General features: G+C 45.5%; 1 pseudogene across 1 annotated transcript; it reads right to left on the bottom strand.

Moving 5' to 3' along the window:
- Positions 1 to 824: 824 nt before the first annotated feature.
- On the bottom strand, positions 825 to 16849 carry LOC311102057 (F-box only protein 40-like; annotated as a pseudogene). Its single transcript has 8 exons — positions 16607 to 16849; positions 16168 to 16270; positions 15616 to 15972; positions 11428 to 11477; positions 10771 to 11094; positions 5246 to 5360; positions 3682 to 5169; positions 825 to 1022 (listed from the first exon to the last, which is right to left on the bottom strand). The product of its transcript is annotated as an F-box only protein 40-like (transcript).
- Between the last annotated feature and the right edge of the window lie 5680 nt (positions 16850 to 22529).

Raw genomic sequence — 22529 nt, 5'->3', positions numbered from 1 at the left:
ATGTTCAGCTGGCAGACAGAGACAGGTGTTCAGCTGGCAGACAGAGACAGATGTTCAGCTGGCAGACAGAGACAGGTGTTCAGCTGGCAGACAGAGACAGATGTTCAGCTGGCAGACAGAGACAGATGTTCAGCTGGCAGACAGAGACAGATGTTCAGCTGGCAGACAGAGACAGATGTTCAGCTGGCAGACAGAGACAGACGTTCAGCTGGCAGACAGAGACAGATGTTCAGCTGGCAGACAGAGACAGATGTTCAGCTGGCAGACAGAGACAGGTGTTCAGCTGGCAGACAGAGACAGATGTTCAGCTGGCAGACAGAGACAGATGTTCAGCTGGCAGACAGAGACAGATGTTCAGCTGGCAGACAGAGACAGATGTTCAGCTGGCAGACAGAGACAGATGTTCAGCTGGCAGACAGAGACAGATGTTCAGCTGGCAGACAGAGACAGATGTTCAGCTGGCAGACAGAGACAGGAATACGTTTCTGAGTGACAGAGTGGCTTTGCATAGGCGCCTTGTTGTGTTTAATGTGGGACTGAAAAAAATGCCCGGAACGTAAAAGAACCGTATTAACTGCTTCCCATACTTTTAAAATTACAGTTCTGTTCCGTAACACTATATATCACTTTCGTTCCCGTTTCTGATTCTGTTCCTCGAAAGAAAAATCCCTGAACCGGTTCCAACCCCTGGTGTAGATTAGGGGATTAAAATATTTTATTAATAATTAGTACATAGTTTAGCCCAGGATTCAGATCGGTGACCTTTCGGCTACCGGTCCAACTCCTTAGTCGCTGGGCTACCTACCGCCTCCTCATAATGTCCATTATGGGTCCTGGAGCAGGTCCAGTAGACTCTGGCGCTGGGGTCTCTCTCTGGACCCCTCCATACCGGCTAGCTTTACAGGCTTACTGAGCTCCTCTCTCTGGTAGAAAGGGCAGACCTTCAGGTGCTCAGACATGGAGGCGACATCGTCAAAGCACCAACCTGTCCACCTTGGAAAACAGAAGCTAAACTCCCACACCTTAGGAAACCAAAGCGACAGAGAGAAAGAAACAGAGAGAGAGAGAGAGAGAGAGAGAGAGAGAGAGAGAGAGAGAGAGAGAGAGAGAGAGAGAGAGAGAGAGAGAGAGAGAGAGAGAGGAGAGAGAGAGAGAGAGAGAGAGAGAGAGAGAGAGAGAGAGAGAGAGAGAGAGAGAGAGAGAGAGAGAGAGAGAGAGAGAGAGAGAGAGAGAGAGAGAGAGAGAGAGAGAGAGAGAGAGAGAGAGAGAGAGAGAGACAGAGAGAGAGAGAGAGAGAGAGAGAGAGAGAGAGAGAGAGAGAGAGAGAGAGAGAGAGAGAGAGAGAGAGAGAGAGAGAGAGAGAGAGAGAGAGAGAGAGAGAGAGAGAGAGAGAGAATAGGTCAGAATAGGTCCAGGAGGAAAACCTCTAAACTCTATAACCTCTGGAGCCATGTGTTCAGGAAAACCTCTTAGTAAAATGTAATGTTAGTATAATAAGTTGTGATGCATGGTAAATATTGATGTGAAGCTCTATTACATTGGTAGCACAATAATCTGGTTTATCCATATGCAGGTTTATACTGTTTCCATTGATATGTATGGCGTTTCTGCCTTCTAGCTACCTGGTGTCTCTATCCCAGATGGCATGCTATTCCCTACAGGCCTTGGTCAAAAGAAATGCACTACAAAGGGACTAGGGTACCATTTGGGCTGGAGCCCATTATGAGATAACTGAGTGGTTAGTGTGGCAGAGCTGACTGGGAACAAGGGCCTGGTGGCGTTCCAGACCGCTGATATCATTGGCATGCCCTTTGTCCTGTGGCCACACAGACAGGCTCTCTCTCTCTCTGATTGGCTGTTCCCGTGGCCACACAGACAGGCTCTCTCTCTCTGATTGGCTGTTCCCGTGGCCACACAGACAGGCTCTCTCTCTCTCTGATTGGCTGTTCCCGTGGCCACACAGACAGGCTCTCTCTCTCTCTGATTGGCTGTTCCCGTGGCCACACAGACAGGCTTTCTCTCTCTGATTGGCTGTTCCCCGTGGCCACACAGACAGGCTCTCTCTCTCTCTGATTGGCTGTTCCCGTGGCCACACAGACAGGCTCTCTCTCTCTGATTGGCTGTTCCCGTGGCCATACAGACAGGCTCTCTCTCTCTCTGATTGGCTGTTCCCGTGGCCACACAGACAGGCTTTCTCTCTCTGATTGGCTGTTCCCGTGGCCACACAGACAGGCTCTCTCTCTCGGATTGGCTGGTGCCAAACACTTGGATGGGTAATTCAACTCATAATCGTGTCAGAGAGGAATACAGGGAGTAGTCAGTGGGCTCTTTACAATGCAACAGCTGTCATAGGACTAGAAATGCATCCCAAACGGCACCCTATTCCCTACATAGTGCACTACTTTGACCAGGACCTATAGCTCTATATAGGGAATAGGGTGCCAGTTGCGACAGCCTAGGACAAGGCTGTAACCATCTTTCTTTCCAGGAGAGATTTAGTCTGTGTCCCAAACGGTACCCTATTACCTACACAGTGCACTACTTTTGACCAGTAGTTCACGTTATAGGAAATAGGGTGCGATTGGGACGCAAACTAGGACTAGGCTGGAACCATTTTTCTGTCCAGAAGAGATGTAGAGAATTTGGCTGGATGCCATATAGGACTGGGCAGCCATATTAGGGTGACCTGGTAACTATGCTATCCCACAGTGACTGATCGGACCCATCCACCTGGTGGGTCAGAAGACAGCACTAAATCATATGGTGGGACCAAACAACAAGAGAGTACGTGTGAACCTTTGGCTTTGTTTAGAACCAGTGACATGTTTATAACCAAACACATGTTCATTCTGCCTTTCACTTTCCATTGAAAGTCCATGGTAGGACCAATAGGCCAACATTCACTGGTCCTGTATGTATGTATCTTACTGATTTATATATATATATATATATATATATGTATATATATATATATATATATACATACGGTATAGACAGGTAACTGCCAAAACAAAGGATACATTTGAGTAAATGAGGGATACAAAGTATATTGAAACCAGGTGCTTCTGCACAGGTGTGATTCCTGAGTTAATTAAGCAATTAATATCCCATCATGCTTAGGGTCATGTATAAAAATGCCCAGATGCCCATTATTTTGGCTACCATGGCTATCAGTGACTTTGAAAGAGGGGTCTCAAAGGAGAATATGGGGATAGTGTGTGTGTGTGTGTGTGTGTGTGTGTGTGTGTGTGTGTGTGTGTGTGTGTGTGTGTGTGTGTGTGCGTGTGTGTGTGTGTGTGTGCGTGCGTGCGTGCGTGCGTGTGTGTGTGCATGTGTGTGCGTGTGTGCGTGCGAGCGTGTGTGTGTGTGAACATTTACGGGAGATTCTGTAGCAGCGCCTGAGAGCAGCGTTTTCCACCGCCATCAACAAAACACCAAATGATAGAATTTCTGGTGGAAGAATGGTGCTGCATCCCTCCAATAGAATTTTAGACACTTGTAGAATCCATGCCAAGGTGCATTCTGGCACGTAGTGGCCCCGCACTCTATTAAGACACTTTCTGTTTGTGTTTCATTTACATTCAATGACCATGGACTCTATACCAGACAGTATAAGACAAACAATGTAATAACACAACAATAGTATCTTATAGTAAACAAAAGAAACAGCAAAATACTCACCTTTTTTCTGCATTTCCATGAAGACCCTCCATGGGAGTAGGTCTTCTTCTCCCATTTCAGATAGACCATCCCCCTCTCCTTTAGCAGTGTGACACACACCTCCCTCATCAGCTGGGACACCTGGGACAGCTGGGACAGGCTAAAGCTGTCCAGGAACCCTGCCAGGTGCTGGAGGATCTCAAAGGGAAGTCTGCTCAACGGGTCTAGCTTACGGGGATGCTTCCTGTCAGAGGTGATGGTCTTCTCAGAGTCGGACAGTATCAAGTGGCAATCTGGTTTAAGGGTTAAGGTGCTGAGATCCTGGCGGTAGATGACCGTGGCTCTCTGACCTGCTGGATGGAACCTCCTCTGGCTGTAGTTGCAGCCCAGGTACGCTAGAGGGCAGCGCTGCTCGAACCAGCCGTTCAGGCAGGACTGGATGTCCAAGTGCACGTTCTCGAAGTGAGTGTGGTACTCGTCGCGGCGGAAGACGTGGCCACAGAGGTAACTAAAGGCAGAGTTGGTAAAGTTGTGTCTTCTGGTGATGTCCTCAGTTTGGATCTGGACATAGAGGCCTTTGTGTTGGTCTGTGATGATGTCCGCCAGCGAGGCTTCAGGTTTGAACGGATCAGATGGAAAGTTGTAAGTCTGTGTTCCGACGTCTACATAGAGGCCGTCTGCTCCTCCACCCTCTGAGATGTTGTGGCCCTTTAGCTCTTTCTCCAAGAAGCACAACAAAGTTGCATTGACTTCATCACACTTCGGAAGATCTTCTACGGACACGCCTAGATCTGACGTGTCAACACTTTGGTTGACCATCGGTGACCAAGGGTCGTTCGTGTGAATCCGTTTCGGCCGGTAGCTCGAGGGAACGTTGAACGTTCTGACAGTTTGAACCTCGATGGGCTCCAGCTTTCCGTAAACAAAGTCCTTGTCCCTCGGGGTGCAGGCATCAAGCTGACCAAAGTTGATCAGCATAGCTCCATGGTGGACCAGATACATGTTGTAGTCTGCAATGGGGACCTCTCTACGCAGTCTCTCCATGACCCCGTCCTGCCACGGTGCAAGGCCAGACCTGGTGACATCCACAGCACTTGCGGTGGCTCCATTCTCCTGGCACTCCTTGGATGATCCATCCCCATCCATCTCTCTATGACCATTTGATAAGCTGGGTGTTCCTTCTGTCTCTCTATGACCATTTGCTTTCTCTTCTTCACTGGGATTCAGCTTATTTTCCGTGTTTTTAATGGTTTGTTCGCATCCTTTCATCTCCTTTCTGAACATGGCCTCGTTGGAGCTGTAGTTCTGGAGAGTAGCCACGTCCTTGTTCTTGGCCAAGGCCTCCTCCTGACTCAGTTCCTTCTGCAGCTCCAGCTCCAGCTCCAAACTATCTCCATAACCATTATCACCATCCTCCCTTGCTTCACTGGGGTCTAATGAACTACGACCTTCACCTGCAGAGCTGGTGACCCCTATATCTATCTCTTTCTGAGCAGGTTCTTCTTCCACCTTCAGAAAGAAGACAACAAAGCTAGAAAACTTTACTAAACTATTAACAAAAACATGTACATAGACACAGTATTACCTTCTCCATCAGCTCAGGGAAGACGGTCTTCATCTTGAGGCATCTGAAGAGGAGCTCCTGGTCTCTCAGGGCCATGGACACGTTCAGCTGCTTCTCAGGGTCAGCCAGGGTGGTCCTGTATTAATAGCAGTAAATAGCAGCTAACTCCTTTTACATCTTTTATTGCATCAGCAGCAGAATCATCAATATGTTTTCACGAAACATAGAACACAGTGTCTTCGTTTCTCTATGTTGATCTGTCTCAGTCCCAGTATTCATTTCAGTATTCAGTATTCAATATTCAAATTGTGACACAGCCCACTGGGCGCACACTGCTTGAATAAACATTGGACCAATGTGGAATAGACGTTGAATTGACGTCCCAGTGGGAGTCCACACAGTAACATAACATGACATAGCACACCACAACACACCACAACACACCACAACACACCACAACACACAACAACACAACACAGCAACACACCACAACACACCACAACACACCACAACACACCACAACACACCACAACACACCACAACACACCACAACACAACACAACACACCACAACACACCACAACACACCACAACACACCACAACACACAACAACACACCACAACACACCACAACACACCACAACACACCACAACACACAACAACACACAACAACACACCACAACACACAACAACACACCACAACACACCACAACACACCACAACACACCACAACACACCACAACACACCACAACACACCACAACACACAACAACACACCACAACACACCACAACACACCACAACACACCACAACACACCACAACACACCACAACACACCACAACAACACAACACAGCAACACAGCACAACAAAGCACATCAATGACCCAAGCCCAGCTCAGATAATCCCTACCATTGTGTCGCTGAGTTGTCATAATGCTTCAGAAAATGTACATTACACCAGGGGCGTTGGTAGACACAATGTAAGGAACCTAATTTATGTCCCTCTAACTGCCCTGAAAGCCTCTGCTGATCCTACAGCTATTGTATGCAGTAATCATATGCCTATGAACCAGAGTTATACTGTTAGCACTGAGGCGGTGTGCCCGAGGAGGAAGTCCACTGTGTGCAGCTCATCCTGCACTAACATAAATAACATGAGCATATCTACTGCTGCTAAGCTTCCCAGTAAAGCAATGAAAACAATCAAGCATCCCAGAAAAGTGCTCAAAATAGCCCATGTTAACATATGTAGATTAAGAAACAAGGTTCATGAAATTACTAACTTGCTAATAACAGATGACATTCATATTCTGACTATCTCTGAAACTCAGTTAGATAATACATTTGATGATACAGTGGTAGCAATACAGGGTTATAACATCTACAGAAAAGACAGAAATGCCAATGGTGGAGGTGTTGCTTTTTATATTCAGAACCACATTCCTGTAAAGCTTAGAGAGGATCTCATGCTAAATACTGTTGAAGTAATATAGCTACAGGTTAATCTGCCTCACCTAAAGCCCATTCTGGTGGGAAGTTGCTATAGACCACCAAGTGCTAACAGTCAGTATCTGGATAATATGTGTGAAATGCTTGATAAGGTATGTGATATCAACAGAGAGGTATATTTTCTGGGTGATTTATATATTGACTGGCTTTCATCAAGCTGCCCACTCAAGAAAAATCTTCAAACTGTAACTAGTGCCTACAACCTGGTTCAGATTATCAATCCATCTTCCAGGGTAGTTACAAACAGCACAGGAATGTGGTCCTCTGTAGCTCAATTGGTAGATCATGGTGCTTGTAACGCCAGGGTAGTGGGTTCGATCCCCGGGACCACCCATGCGTAAAAATGTATGCGCACATGACTCTAAGTCACTTTGGATAAAAGTGTCTGCTAAATGGCATATTATTATTATTAATAGGAATTAAATCATCAACATGTATTGATCATATCTTTACTAATGCTGCAGAAATTTGCTCTAAAGCAGTATCCAGATCCATCGGATGTAGTGATCACAATATAGTAGCCATATCTAGGAAAACCAAAGATCCAAAGGCTGGGCCTAATATAGTGTATAAAAAAATAAATAAAAATAAATAAAAAAATAAAAAAAATTGTAAAGTGGTTATCCCACTGGCTATAGGGTGAATGCACCAATTTGTAAGTCGCTCTGGATAAGAGCGTCTGCTAAATGACGTAAATGTGCCCTTGAGCAAGGCACTTAACCCTAATTGCTCCTGTAAGTCGCTCTGGATAAGAGCGTCTGCTAAATGACTAAAATGTAAATGTAAATGTCTATATTGTGGATAAAGAGTTACCTGTCTAACAGAACACAGGGGGTGTTCTTTAGTGGAAGCCTCTACAGCATAATCCAGGTAGAATCAGGAATTCCCCAGGGCAGCTGTCTAGGCCCCTTACTTTTTTCAATCTTTACTAACGACATGCCACTGGCTTTGAGTAAAGCCAGTGTGTCTATGTATGCAGATGACTCTACACTATACACGTCAGCTACTACAGCAACTGAAATGACTGCAACACTTAACAAAGAGCTGCATTTAGTTTCAGAATGGATGGCACGGAATAAGTTAGTCCTAAATATTTCACTAACTAAAAGCATTGTATTTGGAACAAATCATTCACTAAACCTTAAACCTCAACTAAATCTTGTAATTTATTAATGTGGAAATTGAGCAAGTTGAGGTGACTAAACTGCTTGGGGTAACCCTGGATTGTAAACTGTCTTGGTCAAAACATGTTGATACAACAGCAGCTAAGATGGGGAGAAGTATGTCCATAATAAAGTGCTGCTCTACCTTCTTAACAGCACTATCAACAAGGCAGGTCCTACAGGCCCTAGTTTTGTCGCACCTGGACTACTGTTCAGACGTGTGGTCAGGTGCCACAAAGAGGGACTTAGGGACAATTGGCTCAGAAACAGGGCAGCACAGCTGGCCCTGGGATGTACAGTGGGGAAAAAAAGTATTTTGTCAGCCACCAATTGTGCAAGTTCTCCCACTTAAAAAGATGAGAGAGGCCTGTAATTTTCATCATATGTACACGTCAACTATGACAGACAAATTGAGAAAAGAAAATCCAGAAAATCACATTGTAGGATTTTTAATGAATTTATTTGCAAATTATGGTGGAATATAAGTATTTGGTCACCTACAAACAAGCACAATTTCTGGCTCTCACAGACCTGTAACTTCTTCTTTAAGAGGCTCCTCTGTCCTCCACTCGTTACCTGTATTAATGGCACCTGTTTGAACTTGTTATCAGTATAAAAGACACCTGTCCACAACCTCAAACAGTCACACTCCAAACTCCACTATGGCCAAGTCCAAAGAGCTGTCAAAGGACACCAGAAACAAAATTGTAGACCTGCACCAGGCTGGGAAGACTGAATCTGCAATAGGTAAGCAGCTTGGTTTGAAGAAATCAACTGTGGGAGCAATTATATGTGGTCCTCTGTAGCTCAGCTGGTAGAGCACGGCGCTTGTAACGCCAAGGTAGTGGTTTCGAGCCCCGGGACCACCCATACACAAAAAAAAAATGTATGCACGCATGACTGTAAGTCGCTTTGGATAAAAGCGTCTGCTAAATGGTTTATTATTATTATTATTATTAGGAAATGGAAGACATACAAGACCACTGATAATCTCCCTCGATCTGGGGCTCCACGCAAGATCTCACCCCGTGGGGTCAAAATGATCACAAGAACGGTGAGCAAAAATCCCAGAACCACACGGGGGGACCTAGTGAATGACCTGCAGAGAGCTGGGACCAAAGTAACAAAGCCTACCATCAGTAACACACTACGCCGCCAGGGACTCAAATCCTGCAGTGCCAGACGTGTCCCCCTGCTTAAGCCAGTACATGTCCAGGCCCGTCTGAAGTTTGCTAGAGAGCATTTGGATGATCCAGAAGAGGATTGGGAGAATGTCATATGGTCAGATGAAACCAAAATATAACTTTTTGGTAAAAACTCAACTCGTCGTGTTTGGAGGACAAAGAATGCTGAGTTGCATCCAAAGAACACCATACCTACTGTGAAGCAGGGGGGTGGAAACATCATGCTTTGGGGCTGTTTTTCTGCAAAGGGACCAGGACGACTGATCCGTGTAAAGGAAAGAATGAATGGGGCCATGTATCGTGAGATTTTTAGTGAAAACCTCCCTCCATCAGCAAGGGCATTGAAGATGAAACGTGGCTGGGTCTTTCAGCATGACAATGATCCCAAACACACCGCCCGGGCAACGAAGGAGTGGCTTCGTAAGAAGCATTTCAAGGTCCTGGAGTGGCCTAGCCAGTCTCCAGATCTCAACCCCATAGAAAATCTTTGGAGGGAGTTGAAAGTCTGTGTTGCCCAGCGACAGCCCCAAAACATCACAGCTCTAGAGGAGATCTGCATGGAGGAATGGGCCAAAATACCAGCAACAGTGTGTGAAAACCTTGTGAAGACTTACAGAAAACGTTTGACATTTACATTACACATTTTAGTCATTTAGCAGACGCTCTTATCCAGAGCGACTTTCAGTTAGTGAATACATCTTTTTTTATACTGCCCCCCCGTGGGAATCGAACCCACAACCCTGGCGTTGCAAACGCCATGCTCTATCAACTGAGCTACATCCCTGCCGGCCATTCCCTCCCCTACCCTGGACGACGCTGGGCCAATTGTGCACCGCCCATGAGTCTCCCGGTCGCGGCCGGCTGCAACAGAGCCTGGATTTGAACCAGGATCTCTAGTGGCACAGTTAGCACTGCGATGCAGTGCCTTAGACCACTGCGCCACTCAGGAATATAATGACCTGTGTCATTGCCAACAAAGGGTATATAACAAAGTATTGAGAAACTTTTGTTATTGACCAAATACTTATTTTCCACCATAATTTGCAAATAAATTCATAACAAATCCTACAATGTGATTTTCTGGATTATGGAACAGCGGGGACTGTGAAGCAACACAAACATAGACACATGCACACACACACAATAACATACGCACTATACACACATGTACACATGGATTTTGTGTTGTAGATATGTGGTAGTAGAGTAGAGGCCTGAGGGCACACACTTGGTGTGTTTTGAAATCTGTTGTGAACTTAAAGTAATGTATTTTAAAACTGCCTTAATTTTGCTGGACCCCTGGAAGAGTAGCTGCTGCCTTGGCAGGAACTATTGGGGCTCCATAATAAATACAAATACAAATACACCACACCACAACACAGAACACCACAACACACCACAGCCACCACACCACACCACAACACAGAACACCACACCACACCACACCACAACACAGAACACCACACCACAACACAGAACACCACACCACACCACAACACACCACAACACAGAACACCACACCACAACACAGAACACCACACCACACCACAACACACCACAACACAGAACACCACACCACAACACAGAACACCACAACACACCACAACACAGAACACCACACCACACCACAACACAGCCACCACAACACACCACAACACACCACAGCCACCACAAAACACCACAACATACCTGTAGATACAAGACTCTGTGTCTGACACTGGGAAGCGGATCCATTGCTGGAGCAGATGACGGTGCTGGCGGGCAGACCTCCAGGTGCTCGGCTAGCTGTTGGCGGAGCATGGTGTGGGACAGCCGTAGTCAACGTTGAGGCAGGGGACCATCTCATTGGGACACAGTAACTGGTGCTCCTTCTCCTTACACGTATGGGAAGGCAGCGCCACAATGCAGACGGCACGTAATGACCAGGCAGGAGACAGAGGGGGCATGGCAGTGCAGGCTGAAACAGCTCTCACAGTGCTGATGGAGCCCCTCGGGGGGCATACTGCCATTCACCTACGGAGGGAGAGAGAGGTGATGTATCAGGCTCGGGGGGCATACTGCCATTCACCTACGGAGGAGAGAGAGGTGATGTATCAGGCTCGGGGGGCATACTGCCATTCACCTACGGAGGGAGAGAGAGGTGATGTATCAGGCTCGGGGGGCATACTGCCATTCACCTACGGAGGGAGAGAGAGGTGATGTATCAGGCTCGGGGGGCATACTGCCATTCACCTACGGAGGGAGAGAGAGGTGATGTATCAGGCTCGGGGGGCATACAGCCATTCACCTACGGAGGGAGAGAGAGGTGATGTATCAGGCTCGGGGGGCATACTGCCATTCACCTACGGAGGGAGAGAGAGGTGATGTATCAGGCTCGGGGGCATACTGCCATTCACCTACGGAGGGAGAGAGAGGTGATGTATCAGGCTCGGGGGGCATACTGCCATTCACCTACGGAGGGAGAGAGAGGTGATGTATCAGGCTCGGGGGGCATACTGCCATTCACCTACGGAGGGAGAGAGAGGTGATGTATCAGGCTCGGGGGCATACTGCCATTCACCTACGGAGGGAGAGAGAGGTGATGTATCAGGCTCGGGGGGGCATACTGCCATTCACCTACGGAGGGAGAGAGAGGTGATGTATCAGGCTCGGGGGGCATACTGCCATTCACCTACGGAGGGAGAGAGAGGTGATGTATCAGGCTCGGGGGGCATACTGCCATTCACCTACGGAGGGAGAGAGAGGTGATGTATCAGGCTCGGGGGCATACTGCCATTCACCTACGGAGGGAGAGAGAGAGTGATGTATCGGCTCGGGGGGCATACTGCATTCACCTACGGAGGGGAGAGAGAGGTGATGTATCAGGCTCGGGGGGCATACTGCCATTCACCTACGGAGGGAGAGAGAGGTGATGTATCAGGCTCGGGGGGCATACTGCCATTCACCTACGGAGGAGAGAGAGGTGATGTATCAGGCTCGGGGGGCATACTGCCATTCACCTACGGAGGGAGAGAGAGGTGATGTATCAGGCTCGGGGGGCATACTGCCATTCACCTACGGAGGGAGAGAGAGGTGATGTATCAGTGTCAGGAATACTGTTTTTTTCGGGGGGGGGGGGGGTTAGGGTTATGTTGTGGGGGGGGGGTTGTGTAATATTTGATAATCATGTTGAATATCCTACAGTGTGGGATTGGTGAACTTTGTAGTTTGATGATGAACTTTGTAGTTTGACACCGAGATCTTATCAAATACACTCACCATATCGACAAATTGTATCAGTTCAGAAGAATTTCACCATCTGAAAAAGTAAATCAATGAAAATAGATCAATGGGAACGTATACTTGGAACCAAAGGCAGAGACCACAGGAGGCTGGTGGCACATTCATTGGGGAGGAGGGGCACGTGGTAATGGGAGGAGCGGAATAGGTGGGAAAGGTATGAACAACATCAAACTCATGGTTTCCATGGTTTCCATGTGTTGGATGCCATTCCATTTGATCCGTTCCAGCCATTATTATGGCCGTCCTCCCCTCAGCAGCCTCCACTGGCAGAGACAATAACAAGCGTTACATTGTATATCCTCACAGAAAACATAAAGTTGCAAACTCTTAATTAAGGCCATAGGCATGACTTTACATCTCCTGAAATAATCCTATTATTCTGTCCACATCTCTTGTGTCCTTGACCACTTTAAACAGTATTAATCTAACTCATAGACATAAACACACATGTTCTTATCATAGTAGCGCAGCAAAAGTACCAAAATACATCCCAGTAATATTTCATATAAAACTGAAACAGATACATAAGCAGAATCACCCCCCACTCACCCTCTGGTTCTCTTTGTGTCCCTCTGTCTCTGTCAGTCTGTGCTACGTTAGTAAGCGCATCTGACTACTGTCTTACCGTTCTGATCAGCTTCTGCAGTGTGTCTGTGTGTTATAAATAGCCGTGCAGAGAGGTTGACAGGCCAGTGTGACAGACAAGGTCAGGTTACTGGCTCCATTACCACCAGACTAGTGTCTGTAGGGTGTTAATTGACCACATATTCTAATCAACAGTCTGTTGAATGGCCTGTTTTAAGCCTTGGTGACGTCAGATTAACTGATTATCAAATGCAGTAGTATCTGTATGCAATAAGTCAGATAAGATTCATTCTCTGTATCAACTTTGAAGTGGTCTTGTATTGTCTTCTTGTTTCATTGTGGAATAAAGTATTTTTGTTTGAGGTCACATGTATTTATACTGTACTTGCTAAATGGACTGATCTCCTACAGCAGTACACCAGCAGATGTCACTAGTGGTGTTTGAATTAGTTGGAACAAGCTGTAATATCCATCCACTAGATGTTCTCACATTCAAACCAAAGCACCTCAACATTATGTCTTTGTGTGGACTTTTTAACACTATGGAAGAGAATGCCAGCTACATACTAAACCGGTCATCAGTGTTTCTAATCTAACTGGGTCACATTCAAACCAAAGCACCTCAACATTATGTCTTTGTGTGGACTTTTTAACACTATGGAAGAGAATGCCAGCTACATACTAAACCGGTCATCAGTGTTTCTAATCTAACTGGGGACATTGTCAGAAATCATTCCCAGAGTCAAGCTGTAAATGGTACAGGAATAATTACATCCTATGAAATATATGAAATAAATATGGGAATCTCAATCATCTGAGACAATATGAGCCCCTCTCTAAATCAGGACGGTATTGCTTCCTTGCCTTATGTACTGTCACAGTAATTTTAAGATAGGGTGAATGGGACAGATAAAATATTGAAGTATTCCTAATGTTTTGTACACAGTATACTGATTCAACTATTCGTTTTCAGTTTCCAATAGCTTTAACCTGTTGCAAAACCTTTATTAGTACATTGGGCCCACGCCAGAGGCAGCTGGTTGAGTCTCTTCTGCAATCAGTATTATGATCTCATCATAATGAGAGTGATTTGTGATTGAAGATAATCTCACTTATATCTCCAAATATCCCATTTTTACAACAATTGAATAGCTGAGACTGGTTGAATTAAAACACATTTTGGGGGAAATTGGTCATACAGATTCAAACGCAATCATTTCTGTCTGGAGCCATATACAGTGGCTTGTGAAAGTATTCACCCCCCTTGGCATTTGTCCTATTTTGTTGCCTTACAACCTGAAATTACAATGGATTTTGGGGGGGTTTGTAGCATTTGATTTATACAACATGCCTACCACTTTGAAGATGCAAACAAGAAATAAGACAAAAAAACAGAAAACTTGAGCGTGCATAACTATTCAGGTTATGGTTGGATGGTTTATATTACAGTCAAGAGAGCCATTGAGATGACTGTCTGTATGCCTCTGGTAGGTCCAGTCCCAGTAGGAAGCCTATAATCTGCAGCACACCCTTTCCCTCTGAGCTCCATGTCCCTCTCACCACTACTGAGAAATCCTGTAACGGCTTGTTATAATGGAGCTGATGAGGGAGAAAAATACTGCTGTTCCCTGCATGCAAGATGTTTATGGACGTATGCATTTAGCTGGCAACATGCAGATGTTTATGGATGTATGCATTTAGCTGGCAACATGCAGATGTTTATGGACGTATGCATTTAGCTGGCAACACGCAGATGTTTATGGACGTATGCATTTAGCTGGCAACATGCAGATGTTTATGGATGTATGCATTTAGCTGGCAACACGCAGATGTTTATGGACGTATGCATTTAGCTGGCAACATGCAGATGTTTATGGACGTATGCATTTAGCTGGCAACACGCAGATGTTTATGGACGTATGCATTTAGCTGGCAACATGCAGATGTTTATGGATGTATGCATTTAGCTGGCAACATGCAGATGTTTATGGACGTATGCATTTAGCTGGCAACACGCAGATGTTTATGGACGTATGCATTTAGCTGGCAACATGCAGATGTTTATGGACGTATGCATTTAGCTGGCAACATGCAGATGTTTATGGACGTATGCATTTAGCTGGCAACATGCAGATGTTTATGGACGTATGCATTTAGCTGGCAACACGCAGATGTTTATGGACGTATGCATTTAGCTGGCAACACGCAGATGTTTATGGACGTATGCATTTAGCTGGCAACATGGAGATGTTTATGGACGTATGCATTTAGCTGGCAACATGCCGATGTTTATGGACTAATGCATTTAGCTGGCAACATGTAGATGTTTTTGGTCATATGCTTTTAGCTGGGAACATGCAGATGTTTATGTAGGCATGCATTTAGCTGGCAACATGCAAATGTTTATGTATGTATGCATTTAGCTGGCAACATGCAGATGTTGATGGGCATATGCATTTAGCTAGAAACACGCAGATGTTTATGGACGTATGCATTTAGCTGGCAACATGCCGGTGTTTATGGACTAATGCATTTAGCTGGCAACATGTAGATGTTTTTGGTCATATGCTTTTAGCTGGGAACATGTAGATGTTTATGGACGTATTTATTTAGCTGGAAACATGCAGATGTTTATGAACATAGTCATCATCTGCAGAAACTGCTCACCCTCTGGTGAGTGAGTCTGGCCATCCATGTTGTTGACTAGCTTCCAGTATTCATCAGTGCCCTTCATCTCATGCAATAGATGCTTAATGACGTTCGATCCCAGGATAAGATCATCACGCTGTCCAGGAACAACTAGGGTGGGCACTTTAACATCAATCCCATAGATCTGCATCTCCAAGTCATAGAAACACTTTGGTGAGGCCTTCTTCCCCCCACAACCCACTAACAGTAACTCTTTAGGAGGCTGATATTGCTGAGGAAGGGCACCTGCTTCCAAAAGTCTCTGCTCAGTAGGTTCACTCAATGTACAGGCCATAGACCCAGTGTCAAGCATGCCCTTAAGCTGCACTTTCCCATCTACAGACACAGAGGTGGAAAACACATCTGAAAAAGCCTCAACCTCTTGTGAACCTAACATAACAATTTTCTCTCCTTCTTTCGCATCAGAGCACAACATCTCATATGTTTTCTCGAGATCATCAGATTTTTCCTGGGGGTAGACAGTTGAACTCCCACATTTCCCCCCTTCACCTGTGGGCGTGTCCGTTTAACGGTTGCTGCTGTGGTGGGTTTCTCTGCTGCTGTGTTGGGCGTCTCTCACCGCCGGGATTGGCATAGCGTTCCCCCTGTTTTGGACAATTTCACTTCCAATGATCTGGGGGAAAAGCACCAGAAGCACAGGGTTCTCATGTCTACAGTACATCACAGTGGAGTGATCTGTTGAGCCACAAACCCTGCATTCCCTACGCCTGAAGGGCTGGGGCGGGGAAAGACGAAGGGCTGGGCGGGGAAAGATGGCGCCCTGGTCTGTGTCTGTGAAACCATAACAGGTGGTATGCTCTTCTCTAAGGTACGTTCAAGCAGGTGAATGAGCCTCTCGATACCTGCACTCTGCCCGTCTTGTTTGGCGCTTGACGTGAGAGAAGTGTCACTGCACGCACCAGCATCGGCCCCGCCTTCAAACAGAGTTGTCTGGGGGATGTACTGTTACTTGCTTTGAGGATACAGCGGTAGAATGACACACGGTGGCCTTTCTGCGGCGTTCATGTTCATAGATTCTCTCCTGTACTTCACTCGCAGTCCATTTCTCAGCAGAGTTGTAGCTGTCAATCTTCTTACATTGTCTCTTAAGACCCTCGTCAGTGACATCTACAGCCTTGTTCAATCGAACCCAATACTCAATAACATCCTCTCCGGGTACAGGTTTAGTATTGTAAAACTCAGCTAAAGGCATGCATGAGTAGGCCAATTCACTGAAATTCTGTTTCAGAATGTAAAATACAATCTCTGGCTTCTCTTTAGGATCAACAGTTGTCTCATTGCGTAAATGTATCTTTACCATGTCTCTTGCTTTGCCAGATAGTCGACTAATCATCTCATCTGATTGTTCCCCCAACAGGACATCCCTTCCTCCTCAAGTATATTCTCATCAACTCCTCCCTATTCATGAATGGAGCATCTCCTCTATATGTCTGATTGCATGATGAACTTCATTTTACTGAGGTCTACATATCCTGCTGACTCTGAGTGATGATCACTTATCTTCTCTGTACCGGTGGCTCGTGAGAGCTGGACCTGCCACTCTGCATTTCCTCCCTAATGGAGCTCCCTGTTTCCAGGGCTAGCTGAGTGACCAGCTCAGCTAAACCATCCACGGGGGCATTTTGATTAACACTAGATGAAGGGCTTTCATCAGTATTTTTTGTGGAGCAAAACATGGGGGAACCTACTGCACCTACATGCTTTACAGGGGTTTGATCAGGGTATGAGAAAAACCTCCCCCTCCCAGCAGTGCATTTGGGTTCATCATCACCATTATAAGATGCCATGTCACTAAACCACTAATGTTATGTTAAAATTTCTGTTGATGAACACACTTCTATATTAGTTAACCATAAACAGCACTCTCAATACATCGTTTTCAGAAAAGAAATAAACAGGAGAGAAAATAGACTGCAGATCCGCTTTTCGCCACAAGGAGGCAGGAGTACCTCGATGTAAACAGTGTCTCTAGAGCAGCAGGACTGCGGTGATTGAGCTGACGTCGATCGACGATGAATCCGGGTCTAGAAGGCCCCAATGTAACCGGCGCTGTACTGCCCCGCTGTAGCTCTGCGTTGTGTGTGATTGATTGGGACTATAGACGTGGACTTCGATGATCAGGCTGTTTTCAATGAATCAGAATTCTCTCTGCATCCAAAGGAAAAGACAAAACATTTGTAGAGCACAAACATGTTCTGTCCATTGTCGCCTCTTTCTACAACACAGACGCACAATACAAATACATCGTTCACACATACAATACCTTAGCTAGCTAGTAACCACATGTTGAATAGAACTGGGATCAGTGGAGGAGCCTAGCCACCCTTCACACATACAATACCTTAGCTAGCTAGTAACCACATGTTGAATTCAGAATGTTAATATCTTCCTAAAAAGTACAATTACAATTGCATCTTAACAATACCATCCACTCGTGAGTAAACTCTAAATATACAACATTATTCATGAACAAAACACTGTGTGTACGACTTTGTGCTTGAAGGAATCTAACTTTTCTGAAGACGACAGAAAAAGCGAGCCTACCTCATAGTGCATCAAAATGATTTGAGGAGGAGCACGCAGGGCAAAACGTAAGGACACACTCTCCTATTCCCAGGATGCAGGCATGCATAATAACACATCAACATGCTATATTAATATATCAACCTGGTGAAATTCACAAAGTACTTTAACAACTGTTACATATGCATTTAGCTGGCAACATGCAGATGTTTATGGACGTACGCTTTTAGCTGGCAACATGCAGATGTTTTTGGACGAATGCATTTAGCTGGCAACTTTTTTATTTTTCATAAATTTCTTTACTTTAGTTTATTTAGTAAATATTTTCTTGACTCTATTTCTTGAACTGCATTGTTGGTTAAGGGATTGTAAGTAAGCATTTCACGGTGAGGTCTACACCTGTTGTATTAGGCGCATGTGACAAATAATATTTGATTTGATTTGTAAACTCATCTCATCATCAAACAAAGTAATTGATAGTACAATGACAGAAAACACAATATTTGTCTTCAGTGATCTTTTAAATCACTAGCCAATACAATCTCCTCCTGTCATTTCTTGTCTGGTTAACTCTAAAAAACATTTTTCAAGTTGCCACCACCCTGTGAAGTTCATCATAATTTATTTAATCTGTAGGCTAATAAACTGCATGGTTTCCCGAGTCGTAGTGGGAGGTCCACACTACATATCGCATGACTCCAAGTTTACTCCGATATGATGGTTGTTATATCAATAATTTGATTCCACCGCCATTCCTTGCATAATTAATTTTACCAACACAAAATGATCCCACCATGCCGAACAAACAAATTATCAGGGGTGCGTGCTTAGTCCCCTCCTGTACTCCCTATTGGCATTCATAAAATTGTACCGAAACTTCCTGTTTCCATCACAGCTGTCGTATGGTTTACTCGCATAAAAAACATTGTCCTAGCTAGTTAAAGATGGAAGATATTACGGTACAGGATATATCTGAATACCGTAGCTAGCTAACCACTGAAAAAGTTGTTACCGTAGAGGAGATATCTGAATACTGTAACTAACTAACCACTGAAACAGTTGTTGCTGTATTAGATATATGAATACTGTAGATCGCTACCATTGTTCTCAAGGACCTATAGTTGTTCTAGCTACCCCTTAATCTCTGTTAACCCAGAACTAAAATCTTGAGTAATTTGGTCAGATGCTCGATACAAAGTCCGTCCACGAGAAATTAGAAAACCCCTGCAGCTGAATCACCAACGTTGGAAAGAATGATTTGCTAGTTGGGGGATCGGCTGAATGATTTGCTAGTTGGGGGACTGTTGGGCTGAATGATTTGCTAGTTGGGGGACCGGCTGAATGATTTGCTAGTTGGGGGACCGGCTGAATGATTTGCTAGTTGGGGGACCGGCTGAATGATTTGCTAGTTGGGGGACTGTTGGGCTGAATGATTTGCTAGTTGGGGGACCGGCTGAATGATTTGCTAGTTGGGGGACTGTTGGGCTGAATGATTTGCTAGTTGGGGGACTGTTGGGCTGAATGATTTGCTAGTTGGGGGACCGGCTGAATGATTTGCTAGTTGCGGGACCGGCTGAATGATTTGGGCTGAATCAGTAGATGAAAACGTAGAGCTCAATAGAAAAAAAAGCTTATGTGTCTAAAATGCTACAGTCATTAGATAAGATTACTTTACATTACATTACATTACGTTACATTACATTAAATTACATTAGAGCACTCAGACAAATCATTGTACAGCCAGGAGGCTGGCTGGTGTTAACTATGATATCAGCCAGGAGGCTGGCTGGTGTTAACTATGATATCAGCAAGAGGCTGGCTGGTGTTAACTATGATATCAGCCAGGAGGCTGGCTGGTGTTAACTATGATATCAGCCAGGAGGCTGGCTGGTGTTAACTATGATATCAGCCAGGAGGCTGGCTGGTGTTAACTATGATATCAGCAAGAGGCTGTCTGGTGTTAACTATGATATCAGCAAGAGGCTGGCTGGTGTTAACTATGATATCAGCCAGGAGGCTGGCTGGTGTTAACTATGATATCAGCCAGGAGGCTGGCTGGTGTTAACTATGATATCAGCCAGGAGGCTGGCTGGTGTTAACTATGATATCAGCCAGGAGGCTGGCTGGTGTTAACTATGATATCAGCAAGAGGCTGGCTGGTGTTAACTATGATATCAGCCAGGAGGCTGGCTGGTGTTAACTATGATATCAGCAAGAGGCTGGCTGGTGTTAACTATGATATCAGCCAGGAGGCTGGTTGGTGTTAACTATGATATCAGCAAGAGGCTGGCTGGTGTTAACTATGATATCAGCAAGAGGCTGGCTGGTGTTAACTATGATATCAGCAGGAGGCTGGCTGGTGTTAACTATGATATCAGCAGGAGGCTGGCTGGTGTTAACTATGATATCAGCAAGAGGCTGGCTGGTGTTAACTATGATATCAGCCAGGAGGCTGGCTGGTGTTAACTATGATATCAGCCAGGAGGCTGGCTGGTGTTAACTATGATATCAGCAAGAGGCTGGCTGGTGTTAACTATGATATCAGCAGGAGGCTGGCTGGTGTTAACTATGATATCAGCCAGGAGGCTGGTTGGTGTTAACTATGATATCAGCCAGGAGGCTGGCTGGTGTTAACTATGATATCAGCAAGAGGCTGGCTGGTGTTAACTATGATATCAGCAAGAGGCTGGCTGGTGTTAACTATGATATCAGCAGGAGGCTGGCTGGTGTTAACTATGATATCAGCAAGAGGCTGGCTGGTGTTAACTATGATATCAGCAAGAGGCTGGCTGGTGTTAACTATGATATCAGCAAGAGGCTGGCTGGTGTTAACTATGATATCAGCCAGGAGGCTGGCTGGTGTTAACTATGATATCAGCCAGGAGGCTGGCTGGTGTTAACTATGATATCAGCAAGAGGCTGGCTGGTGTTAACTATGATATCAGCCAGGAGGCTGGCTGGTGTTAACTATGATATCAGCAAGAGGCTGGCTGGTGTTAACTATGATATCAGCCAGGAGGCTGGCTGGTGTTAACTATGATATCAGCAAGAGGCTGGCTGGTGTTAACTATGATATCAGCAAGAGGCTGGCTGGTGTTAACTATGATATCAGCAAGAGGCTGGCTGGTGTTAACTATGATATCAGCCAGGAGGCTGGCTGGTGTTAACTATGATATCAGCAAGAGGCTGTCTGGTGTTAACTATGATATCAGCCAGGAGGCTGGCTGGTGTTAACTATGATATCAGCAAGAGGCTGGCTGGTGTTAACTATGATATCAGCAAGAGGCTGGCTGGTGTTAACTATGATATCAGCAAGAGGCTGGCTGGTGTTAACTATGATATCAGCAGGAGGCTGGCTGGTGTTAACTATGATATCAGCCAGGAGGCTGGCTGGTGTTAACTATGATATCAGCAAGAGGCTGGCTGGTGTTAACTATGATATCAGCCAGGAGGCTGGCTGGTGTTAACTATGATATCAGCCAGGAGGCTGGCTGGTGTTAACTATGATATCAGCAAGAGGCTGTCTGGTGTTAACTATGATATCAGCCAGGAGGCTGGCTTGTGTTAACTATGATATCAGCAAGAGGATGGCTGGTGTTAACTATGATATCAGCAAGAGGCTGGCTGGTGTTAACTATGATATCAGCCAGGAGGCTGGCTGGTGTTAACTATGATATCAGCCAGGAGGCTGGCTGGTGTTAACTATGATATCAGCAAGAGGCTGGCTGGTGTTAACTATGATATCAGCAAGAGGCTGGCTGGTGTTAACTATGATATCAGCCAGGAGGCTGGCTGGTGTTAACTATGATATCAGCCAGGAGGCTGGCTGGTGTTAACTATGATATCAGCAAGAGGCTGGCTGGTGTTAACTATGATATCAGCAAGAGGCTGGCTGGTGTTAACTATGATATCAGCAAGAGGCTGGCTGGTGTTAACTATGATATCAGCAGGAGGCTGGCTGGTGTTAACTATGATATCAGCCAGGAGGCTGGCTGGTGTTAACTATGATATCAGCAAGAGGCTGGCTGGTGTTAACTATGATATCAGCCAGGAGGCTGGCTGGTGTTAACTATGATATCAGCCAGGAGGCTGGCTGGTGTTAACTATGATATCAGCAGGAGGCTGGCTGGTGTTAACTATGATATCAGCCAGGAGGCTGGCTGGTGTTAACTATGATATCAGCAAGAGGCTGTCTGGTGTTAACTATGATATCAGCAAGAGGCTGGCTGGTGTTAACTATGATATCAACCAGGAGGCTGGCTGGTGTTAACTATGATATCAGCCAGGAGGCTGGCTGGTGTTAACTATGATATCAGCCAGGAGGCTGGCTGGTGTTAACTATGATATCA

The sequence above is a fragment of the Coregonus lavaretus genome, assembly GCF_964263955.1.
Source record: "Coregonus lavaretus genome assembly, chromosome: 26".
Lineage (NCBI taxonomy): Eukaryota > Metazoa > Chordata > Actinopteri > Salmoniformes > Salmonidae > Coregonus > Coregonus lavaretus.
The sequence above is the reverse complement of the archived record's forward strand: the minus strand, read 5'-3'. Positions and strand labels throughout refer to the sequence as shown.